This window comes from Chrysochloris asiatica, unplaced genomic scaffold (assembly GCF_000296735.1).
Source record: "Chrysochloris asiatica unplaced genomic scaffold, ChrAsi1.0 scaffold00278, whole genome shotgun sequence".
NCBI classification, from domain to species: Eukaryota; Metazoa; Chordata; class Mammalia; order Afrosoricida; family Chrysochloridae; genus Chrysochloris; species Chrysochloris asiatica.
The window spans coordinates 324,001-335,908 of record NW_006408796.1 but is presented as its reverse complement, the minus strand read 5'-3'; the positions used below and the strand labels follow the sequence as shown (position 1 = coordinate 335,908).

Here is an 11,908-nt window from a genome sequence, read left to right as displayed (position 1 = left end):
TATCCTGGAATGTTTTGATTATACCATCGTATTTGATTTGATTCTTGGTTGGCAGTTTTTTCTTTCAGTGTTTTATATATGTCTCCCCATTGTCTTCTTGCTTGCACGGTTTCTGCTGAGAAGTCAGAGCTTAATCTGATTTGCTTGCCTTTGTACGTAACACTTCTCTTTTCCTTGCTGTTTTTAGTATTTTTGATAAATGGACTAAGTACAATGCATGGAGAGAAGATAGTCCTTCTACATATGGTGCTGTTAGAACTGGAAAGCAAATGGATATACTGGATCTTTTGGCAGCCCTTGGCACTTTCAATATTCTCCTCCAACAATATAACTCAAAAGCATCAATTATTTTACGGTCTTCCTTATTCACTGTCCAGCTTTCACATGCATATGAGGTTATTGAAAATACCTTGGCTTGGGTCAGGCGCGCCTTAGACCTCAAGCTGACATCTTTGCTTTTCAACACTTTAAAAGTGTGTTGTACAACAGATTTCCCTAATCAATACGTAGTTTGATTTCTTGACTGCTGCTTCCGTGAGTGTTGATAGCTGATTCAAGAATGAAGTTATAAATGTAAAAGTAATATTTCATAACAAAAGGAGGGGAGTGGTTGATCTTGGAGACTAGGAGCAGAGGACCCTGGGACCAACAAGGGAGAAGAGCAGAGTGCAGGACCCTATCCAGAGAAGAAGCAACATCAGAGATGGAGGCAGAGATGATGACATGGAGAGATGGAGCAGCTTGGGACCCTAGACTCAAGAAGGGAGAGGGCTGTGTGTCCTGCTGGTAGGTGGGGGCAGGTTTGCATGGTATGCCCTTTGGTTCTTTTAATGGTTATATATTCCTGATTGTTTTGGTGTACATAAAAAACAAACACGCAAACAAAACAAAACACAGAGGGAATGGAAACAAATGTTGAATGATGAGCTGGGAGTTCTAGTGTGGTGCTGTGGGCTAATGTGTTAGACTGGAAAGTCATTTGAACTGCAAGGTCAGTGGTTCAAGCTCACCAGCTGCTCCTTGGAAACCCTATACAGGGTCGCTATGTATTAGAATTGACTCAATGGCACTTTAACAATAACAACCTTAGGAAGTTATTCTCTTTCAAGTGATATTGCACCAGAAATTATATATTAAAAAATGAATGGAGTTGTTTTTATGTTAAGAGCACTGGTGGTTCAGAGGTTAAGCTCTTGACTGCTAACAAAATATTGGCATTTTGAACCCCCTGCTACTCTGTAAGAGGAGAGAACTGACAATCTGCTACCACGGGCAAACAGCCTAGGAAAATGAATGGGGCAGTTCTACTCTGTGTGATAGCATTCATATGAGCTGAAATCAACTTGAAGAAAACTTTGGGTAAGGGTGTATGTGTGCTTACATCTATATGTACAATATTTCATACCGAACAAAGAGACATTAAAAAAGTTTTGAGGATGAAGATTGGAGGAAAACTCATTAATAACCTGTAGAATGGAGATGGTAACCTTGCTTACTCAAACAAAAGAGGATTTAAATATTTACTAATGAACATGAAGGAACACAGCCTTAAGTATGGGTTGCATCTTAATGTAAAGAAGACAGAAATCCTCACTGCTGAATTAATAAATAACATCATGATAAATAGCGAAAAGTTTGACGTTCTCAAAGGCTACATTTTTTCTTGGATCCACTATCATTACTTAAAGATGCAGCAATCAAGAAAACAAATGACATATTGTATTCAGCACATCTGATGCACAAGACCTCTTTAAAGTGTTCAAAAGCAAAGATGTCAGTTTGAGGACTATGGTGAGGGAAGTCCTAAGCATAGTATTGTCAATAGCCTCATATGCATGTGATAGTGGGACAATGAATAAGGACGATCCCAGTATAATTAATCTATGTAGGAAGATATACAGCCAGACTGTACCTTAGAAGCCAGGACAGTGAGATTCATCTCTTGTACTTCAGACATATTATCAGGATGGGCCACTAGTGAAGGATCTCATGCTTGGTAAAACAGAGGGTCAGAAAAACAAAAACAAAAACAAAAAAACAGGAAGGATTAAAACAAGATTGACTGGCACAGTCACAGCATCAATGATCTCAAGCTTAATCATTATGGTGAGAAAGGACCAGGCAGTGTTTCATGCTGTTGTGCATAACACTGCTATGAGTCAGAAATGATTGGACAGCACCTAAAAACAGAAGCAAAATGACAATGAAGATCAAGTAATAAACTGCTTAAACTACACATTTTCTGTATAAACATGAGAGCTTCATTAAGGAGATTACTGGATTTGGATGGATATTTGAAATAAAATAACACATATAAAATGATAAGGACTTTGGAGGACATCATTTTATTTTGTCATTACCCCATGGCTCTCCGATGTTCATACCCATATGCATGTATGCTTAATATTATGAATTGTGTGTGTGTGTGAAAATAAAAGACAAACATCAATTTTGTGTCTTTCATTTCACCTTACATTTTTCACTGTACTTTACTTTTAGTTTTCTCAGGTAATCAAACGTCTCTCCAAAACTCATTTGACAGTTTGTCATACTGTGTTGGCTTGCATGTTTCTATGCTTTGGGAAAATATGCCATCAGTATTTTAAATATCACCGGGGTCAAGCATGGTGGGCACGTTTCACATTTCAGCTGAGCTCCCAGATGAAGACAAACTAGGAAGAAGGAGATACAGATGACTTCCTAATATTTTGTCACTGAACACCTAATGAATAGGAGATGAACACTGTCAGATAGCCCCAGAATATTGACTATTAAAACATGATGAAGAGCACCAGAACTTGTCACATATAGTGCAAGAAGATGAGCCCTTAAGGTTGGAAATAATGCAAGATACAACCGCAGAAGACCTTCCTCCTCAGAGTAGAATTGACCATGATGATGGGAATGGATAAAAGCCTTCATTTACTGATGGGGTACAACTTAAAATCCATTAATAATCAGAACATAGATGTGCCTGGCATACAAGTTTTCAAAAAGGGAGTTTAGTTTCAGAGTGAGCAGAGGAAGGTAGAAACCCCACTGGATAGTTTTCATCTTGTCTAGATGCGTCTGATGAAAAGAGATGGTGATAATATTTTTATGATTCAATAGTGAGTCATTGTTACCATAACTAATTGTGAATGTCACAACTGTAAAGATAGAGTTTATGTAACAAAAGGGGGGGGGGAATCAGTTAGTCTTACAGTCCAGGAACAAAGGACTCAAGGACCATCAAGAGGGAAGAGCATGAGCAGAACACAGGATCCTAACAAGAGACGCAGTGACATCAAAGATGGAGGCAAAGGTGATGGCACAGAGAGATAGAGCAGCTGAAGACTCTAAACTAATGGAAAGAGAAAGGCTGTGTGCTGGCATCCAGGAGACTGTCTTGCAAAATGTGCCTTTTGTTTATTTAAATGATTATATATTCCTGTGTATTTTTGTGTACATAAAAAAAAAGGAGGGAATAGAGTAAAATATTGTTAACTTATATGGCATGGAGGGGGTTGTAATCATTACAGTTAAACAAAATATGATTGGTTAAGTGCAAAACTGATGTTGTCCCATGTAAACTATTATTTATTTCAAAATATAAGCTTTTTTAAAAAATGGAAAATGGATTGAATACACAGAATCACTGTACCAAAAAGAAATGTCTAATGTTCAACCATTTCAAGAGGTAGCATATAATCAAGAGCCAATGATATGAAGAAAGAAGTCCAAGGTATATTGAAGGCATTGGCAAAGAACAAGGCACCAGGAACTGATGGAATACAAATTGAACTCTTTCAACAAACTGATGAAGCAGTAGACACACTCACTCATCTATGCCAAGAAATTTGAAAGACAACTACTTAGCAAACTGATTGGAAGAGATCCATATGTGCGCCCTGTCCAAGAAGAAGTGACCTAAGGAAATGTGGAAATCATTGGACAATGTTATTAATATTGAATGCAAGTAAATTTTTTCTAACAATAATACAAAAACAGTTGCAACCATACACTGACATAGAACTTCCAGAAGTCTAAGCAAGTGTCAGACAAGGCTGTAGAATGAAGGCTATTGTTGCTAATGTTAGATGGATCTTGTCGGAAAGAAGAGAATATAATAGACATGTTTAACTGTGCTTTATTAAGTATGCAAAGGCTTTCAATTGTGTGGATCATGACAAGCTATAGACAGCATTGAGGAGAATGTCTATTGTGAAACACTTAGTTGTGCTCATGAGGAACCTGTACATAGACCAAGAGATAGTTGTTTAAACAGAACAAGGGAAAACAGAATGGTCTAAAAATGGAAAGACGTGCATCAGAGGTGTATTCTTTCACCATGCATATTCAGTTTCTAGACTGAGTAAATAATCTAAGAAGATGGATTATATGAAGAAAAATGTGGTATCAGGATTGGAAGAATACTCATTAACAAACTGCTATATGCAGGTGATCCAACCTTGCTTGTTGAGACGTAAAAGGACTTAAAATACTTACTGATGAAGATCAAAGACCACAGTCTTTGGTGTGATTGCACATCAATGTTAAGGGCAAAAGTCCTCACTACCAGTACCAATAATCAACATCCATGTATATGGAAAAATGATTGAAGCATTTAAAGATTTCACTTTGCTCAGATAAACAATAAACACTCAGGGAAGCAGCAGTCAGGAAAAGAAGTGATGTATAGCATCAGGCAATTGATGTGGTATAGCTGTAGGATAAGCACTGTACAGCTAACCTCAAGGTCACAATTTAAATCCACCAATCACTCCTTGGAAATGCTATACAGGGTTGCTATGAGTTGGAACAAATCCAACAGTACATAACAACAACATTGTGCATAATTTCAGTTTAGTCCATTGTTAACATAATGAAATCATTGATGGTGGTGGTGGCTGTGTGTCATCCAGTTGGCTCCAACACTTAGTGACCTTGTATGTATTATGGCAGCTGTCAATCTTCATGAGAACCAAAACCCTCATCTTTCTCCCAAGGACTGCCTGGTAGATTTGAAATGCTGAACTTGCAGTTAGCAGCCAACTCGTAACCCACTATGCTATCAAGGCTCCTTGAATTCAGTGATAGATGCAGTAATTATTCAGGCAGACTATTCAACAAACAATTTTAACCTCTGCAACCATTATTTTTTTAATATTTCAAGAGTTTTTCTTTTTTTAGTGATTATGGAGAAGCACGGTGCAGACCTCCTATGATAATAACACAGAATACCAGACGAAGCAGATTTAGAGGACAATCCCAGAACTCTGAACTTTATATAAAATAATATTTAGAAGGTCTGAAGGCTTACTGCTAGTGGGATTTGTAGCAGAGGCAAAAAAGGTGGTATTTTCTGATCTGCAGCTACTAGCTGGTGCCAAAGCAGCCATCTTGAGTGAGATGGAGCAGGGACAGGATCAGAGAAGCACTCTCACAACAGAGGTCTGACTGATTGTTAGAGATAAAGTTGTAAACATTTGTTCCTGTTCATTGGCCTCTCACTATCTGTACACCTCTATGGTGTCTGGAGAGGGTGCCTGATCAAGTGAACACCTCCCCACATATACTCCTGGAGGGTTCTACTACACATGAGTATGGATCTGCTCATCAAATACCACAGTACACATCATCTAAGAAGGAGGAGAGGTCCACAAGAACCGCTTAAAATAGAACTGTCTCCAGAACTGCTCCAGCTGGCTGATCAAGGGGCATTAAAGTCAGACTCATGTTTTGCTGCAGTGTGTGTGTGTGTGTATGTGTGTGTGTGTGTGTGTATGTGTGTGACTAAAGATTGTAGTATCCAATCTGGGTTTTTTAATATTTTTTTTGCTGTTGTGGTTTCATTTTTTGTTTATTTGGTTCCCCTTTTACCTTGGGGCAGGGAGGCTTTTTCTCTTCCTATATTACCCAAGAAAAGACAGCAATTTTAGTCGTATAGTAAAGCTAAAATCACATCCTATAAAATACCATCCAGGCAAGAGTTAATACAAGCTGCTAGCATAGTGGTTATGAATTGGGCTGCTTATCTCATGGTCAGCATTTCTAAACTACCAGTGGTTCTGTGGGAGAAAGATGAGGTTTCTGCTCCTGGGAAACCCTGTACAGGCTTGCTATGAGTTGGAACTGGCTCCATGGCACATAACAACTACAATAACATACACCAAATAGACTGGTAATACCTGCTACAGTTACTCTGAGTTGATAAATAAGAAAAGTGAAAAGGAAAGCTCATCTCCTGACCAGATACACACGGAGGCAATCAGAAAGATTTAGAATACATCAACATACATTCATCTAATTATTGAAAACAAATGTGAATATTAAAGATGCTCAATAGACAGTCAAAGATTTTGGCATATGTCCAGACACAAGATAAAGTAACTGAAACTAATGAGTGGCAGGTAGCTCTAGACTTCCCATTGGGAGGAGGGCAGGCTTTGGAACTGACCAAGAAGGAATTCAGGAGAATGGTATTAAGGTGAATTTAAATGTTGAGAAAAATAAGGAAGACTTCAGGCAAGCACAACAGGAGCAATCAAATATGATATAAATAGCATTGGAAAGAATTGAAAAAATCTGCAAACATAGGTCCAAATGATTAATAATAGAATATCAGAAATGGACAATACACTGAAGAATTTAAGAGATGGAAGCCAGAACCAGAGAGCAGAAAGACAAATCTCTCAATACTGCTAATATAGAAGAGCAAGCAGAAAAAAAGAATTAAAAAATATGAAGAAAGTCTAAGATTCATGTGAGACAATAAGAAGAGGAATAACTTGAGAATTATTGGCATTCCAGAACAGGAAGAATCACAGAAGGCCACAGAGGAGATAGTTGAAGAGTTGCAGGAAGAACATTTACATAACATCCTGAAAAATGAAAAGATAATCATTCAAGAAGCTCAATGAGCCTCAGGAAGGGTAGACTCCAAAAGAAAATCACCAAGGCATGTCATAACCAAGTTCTCCAAAATCAAAGATAAGGAGAAAATCCTGAATGCAGCTAGGGAAAAGAGAAGTGTTACTTACAAAGGCAAGCAAATAAAATTATGTTCTGATCTTTCAGCAGAAAACATGTAGGAAATGGAGCTATAAATATATAAGAAAAAACTGCCAACCAAGCATCATCTACCCATCAAAACTGTCAATCATATATGATGTAATAAAAGCATTCAAGGATTAAAAAAATGCTATTGTCAAAGCCAACACAGTGTTTCAAAACATCCTAAAGGGAGTTATTTGGACTGAGAACCAACAAGGACAGAAAATGAACTAAGATTGATATACATGGCAACACAACTCAGAACTCAATCGGCATATGGAAGAGTCCAGAACAGAACTCCAAGAACGTATTCAAACAGATCTTACACCTGAGTGCTTATCCAACAATGTCACACCAGTACTCCATTTCATTCACTACATACAGCTTAATGCATACCCACTTTCATATTCTGTTATAAAGTACTTTCTTTTTATAAGCATTTCTCAGAAACATTCATTTATGTTAACCTCACAGAAATATTATCTCTTGATTGAACCATACCAATAGGCCACTGTCCTAGCTCAAATCATTGAAATATGATTTCTTGACAGGACACTTACAATATGCCTGTTCTTGTCCAACTATTAACGAACTATTCTCACATGTCATCATTAAAATCTGAATTTTAATATGCTTCTTCCCTGCATTTACAATTTTATAAAATTATTTGTATTTAGATAAATGTTCAGAAAAAATATATATATATCCTAAAGATCCTATATGTACTGAATTCAGTTGAAAATTTTACCCTTTCTCTTAATTTCCTGTATTTCTTTACCTTCACATATTATGTTCACTTGGTCTGTGGTATTTATGGATCACCCATGCCAACTCTTCCCAATACCTCAATACCTTTTTTGTTTTTCAAGTCTTAGTTTAATGTCTCTTCTTCAGGGATGCTTTCATTAAATTCACTTCCTTCTCAACCTCTAGACAAGAATAACACTCCCTTCCACTGCATTCTGTGTTTCTTTGCACTATTCATCTTATTCAATTGTTGACCCCCTTTAACTTCCTCAACCTTATTATAAACTCTCTGAAAACAGAAAAATATTGTCCTAATCTGTTTCACTGTTGTATAATAAAGTATGGCTATTTAATCAGCATAGTTCAATGATATTTTTCTTTAATGTATAAGTGATTGTATTGATTTAAATTGTGGAGGATGTGAGTACAAAACACAGCTATGAAAATGAATTCAAATATATTCATAATCTTGATATTTGTTTGTTCAACCAATAAAAAATATGAGCCAATGACACTAGAGATAAAAGAATAAGAACAACAAGGGATAAAGTCCAGGCATGGTCAGTAGGTTTGATGATTCAATTTTTTTCATCTGCTCTTCTCCAAGTTGGCTTCCCTCCTAAGCAGCTCTTCTGGTTCCTCTGACCTCTTGACAGTTCCAGTGCAATTGCCATAGTTTGAGTCCTAGAATCTCTGACACAACTTATGGATGTCAATTTAATTGGATTAACTAGTACCAACGGGTGGGCAAAATCATGACATCCAGGTCAGGAATAGATATTACTACTCTGGGGTGGCTACTAAAAACCAAACCTGCTGTTATCAAGCGAATTCTAACTTACAGCTATATAGAGAGGCTACAATACAGTAAATCTTTATAGAACAGACAGCCTCATCTTTCACCCCAGGTGATGAGTTTAAATCTTGATCTTGAGATAAGTGGTGGAACATTTAACTCACAGTGGCACCAGAGTTCCTTGGAGGTGGGTACAGACCGATCCAAATCACATTAACTAGTACACAGATGATTCCTGAAGAAATTCTATGATGACGTCTCATGAAATTTGGGGAATGAATAAATGTTGAGTAGGCAAAAACCTGATGTGGTGCTGTAGGATAAGCACTGAACTGGGAACCATAAGGTCAGCATTTCAAACACACCGACTACTCCTCAAAACCCTGAATAGGGTTGCTATGAGTCTGAATTGACTTGAAGACACTTAGCAACAACAACGACAGGCAAAAGCAGCAAACTGCCTTGTGAAAGTTCATCAGGAAGTCTGGAGTATGCAGAAGAAACAACATGAGGTAATGCTGTGTAACTAGAGAAAACATATTCTCCAAGTATGAAAGAGCAAATGAAAGTCAGTAAAATTAATGCAGAGAGAGAAGATACATAACAGGGATAGGCTAACTTGGAGAATGAAGTAAGAGTCAAATTGTATGATACTTCTGTTAAGCCACTTTAAGAAGTAATTGAAAGATTTTCATAAGGATGTGTAATGTACTCATTAACTGATTATAATGTTAATTGGCATATTTTACAAATTAAATTGCCACACTGGACCTCAAACTACAAGGTCTGTAGTTGAACCAAATAGCTCTTCCTTAGAAATTCTATACGGGGTTGCTTATGAATTGGGCTTCTAAAATCAAGGTCAGCAGTTCAAAACTACCAGAGGTTCCAAGGGAGAAAGAAGAGGCTTTCTGCTCTCATAAAGTTTTACAGCCTCGGAAACCCTGTACAGGTCACTACGAGTCGGAACCGACTCCACAGTACTTAACAACAGCAACATGAGTCAGAACTGGCTTGATGGGACTTAGCAACAATAACATTTAAATTAATACATGCAAATATAGTGGTGGGATAAACACTATACCACAACATTGGTTTGAACAGCAGTTCAAATCAATCAGTGGCTCCTCGGAAACTCTATACAGGGTACCTTCTCTATGCGTATGAACTGATTCGACAACACAAAAACAACAGCAAATATGTTGGTATTTACAGAATTAGTAAGTTTTCATTTTGGGAAATACATGTCTCATCCTTAGAAACAATTGTAAGACCAAAAAGCAATATTCCTATTAATGTTGTTGTTGTGTGTCTTGAGTCCATTCCGATTCACAGTGACCCTGTATAGGGTTTCTGGTGAGCTTCTACCACTAACCTTGTTGTTCAAACCAGTTCTAATTACGAAGTGCTCAGTTTTAAATATAGTTTAAATATCAGTGTAATGTTCTTCCAATATAATTGGAGATAAAGGAAAACGATTATGTTTATGGAATGGATTGTATTAATTTTGTCCCAGATTTCAAAGAAAAGAATGCTCACTAAAATATTTAGGGGGAAAATATAACAAACTAAAAAGAAATTATCTTGTTCAAAACTTATAAATGCAACTTAAGAGTAATGATTCTCTTGAAAGAATTTACAATTCATACAGTTGTGCTATTTCTAGAAGTTGGTTTTGATGATGGAAAATTGTACGCATATGCCATTCAGGCTCCTACATGGGGAAAGTTGTCCCGGCCATGGATAAGAAGAAAGTGTTGGTGAAGGTACATCCCCTGGGCAAGTTTGTTGTTGATATGGACAAGAACATTGACATCAATGATGTGACACCCAATTGCTGGGTGGCTCTAAGAAATGACAGCTACCCCCTGCACAAGATCCTGTTCAACAAGGTGGACCCACTGGTATCACTGATGATAATGGAGAAGGTACCAGATTCTACCTAGGAGAAGATTGGTGGACTGGACACGCAGATCAAGGAGATAAAAGAAGTAATCGAGCTGCCTGTTAAACACCCTGAGCTCTTTGAAGCCTTGGGTATTGCACAGCCTAAGGGGGTGCTGCTGTATGCACCTCCAGGCACTGGGAAGACACTGTTGGTCCCGGCTGTGGCTCATCATACAGACTGCACCTTCATTACCGTCTCTGGCTCTGAATTAGTACAGAAATTCATTGGCGAAGGGGCAAGAATGGTGAGGGAGCTATTAGTGATGGCGAGAGAGCATGCTCCGTCCTTCATCTTCATGGATGAAATAGATTCCATTAGCTCCTCACAGCTGGAGGGGTTCCTGGCGGTGACAGCGAAGTGCAACGCACCATGTTGGAGCTGCTCATCCAGCTGGATGGCTTTGAAGCCACCAAGAACATCAAGGTCATCATGGCTACTAACAGGATCTATATTCTGGACTCGGCTCTGCTTCGCCCCGGGAGCATTGACAGAAAAATTGAATTCTCACCCCACAACGAGGAGGCCCGGCTGAACATTTTGAAGATCGATTCTCAGAAAATGAACCTGACCCAGGGGATCAACTTGAGAAAAATTGCTGAGCTCATGCCCGGAGCATCAGGGGCCGAATGAAGGGCGTGTGCACAGAAGCTTGCATGTATGCGTTGCGGGAACGGCGAGTTCACGTCACTGAAGATGGCAGTAGCCAAGGTCATGCAGAAGGATAGTGAGAAAAACATGCCCTTCAAGAAGCTCTGGAAGTGAGGTGGGCACTCTGTGTGGGCTTCCCAATAAAGCTTTGTGAGCACCAAAAAAATAAAACTAAAAAAGAAAACAACAACAACAAAAAAAAAAAACCCACCTTTTTAAAAAGTTTTTATGACTTTTATTAAAAACAAAGCAAAACTTTTTTTTTTCAAGTTTTTATGACTTTTATTAAATCCTTACAAAACAGAATACAAAATTCTGGCCTTGACAGTTGGTGTAAAGGAAAACTTTTGTGCTGTGTAAGTTCACTTGGTAGAATGGCGTTAAAGTGCTTGCATGTCCCTCCCCCCGCCTAAAAACATTTTGAAAATGATTTTGTCTTTAAACATCTTGACATTGGAACACTGCCCACCCCCTCTCCCAGCCCCTCTTCTTTTTCACAGTCAGAATTCTGGGGGCACAGTGTGCATGCCAGGGAGGAAGAGGGAGCAGGGGGTGCTGTCCCACCTTCACAATAAAGGAGTTGTTTGGAGCTCAGCAGTTGCAGAGTAAAGTGGCTATGGGCACCCATAATGGGCAAAGATGTCCATGCTTTGTCCTGGTTACAAAAAGGCAGAGAATCCCAAGTTAGCAAAAATTGAAATGACAGTAATAGGAAAAAAATCAGGAAATATTAA

General features: G+C 38.3%; 1 pseudogene; it reads left to right on the top strand.

The window, feature by feature from the left end:
* The first annotated feature begins 8,537 nt into the window (after positions 1–8,537).
* On the top strand, positions 8,538–11,288 carry LOC102816196 (annotated as a pseudogene).
* The last annotated feature ends 620 nt before the right edge of the window (positions 11,289–11,908 follow it).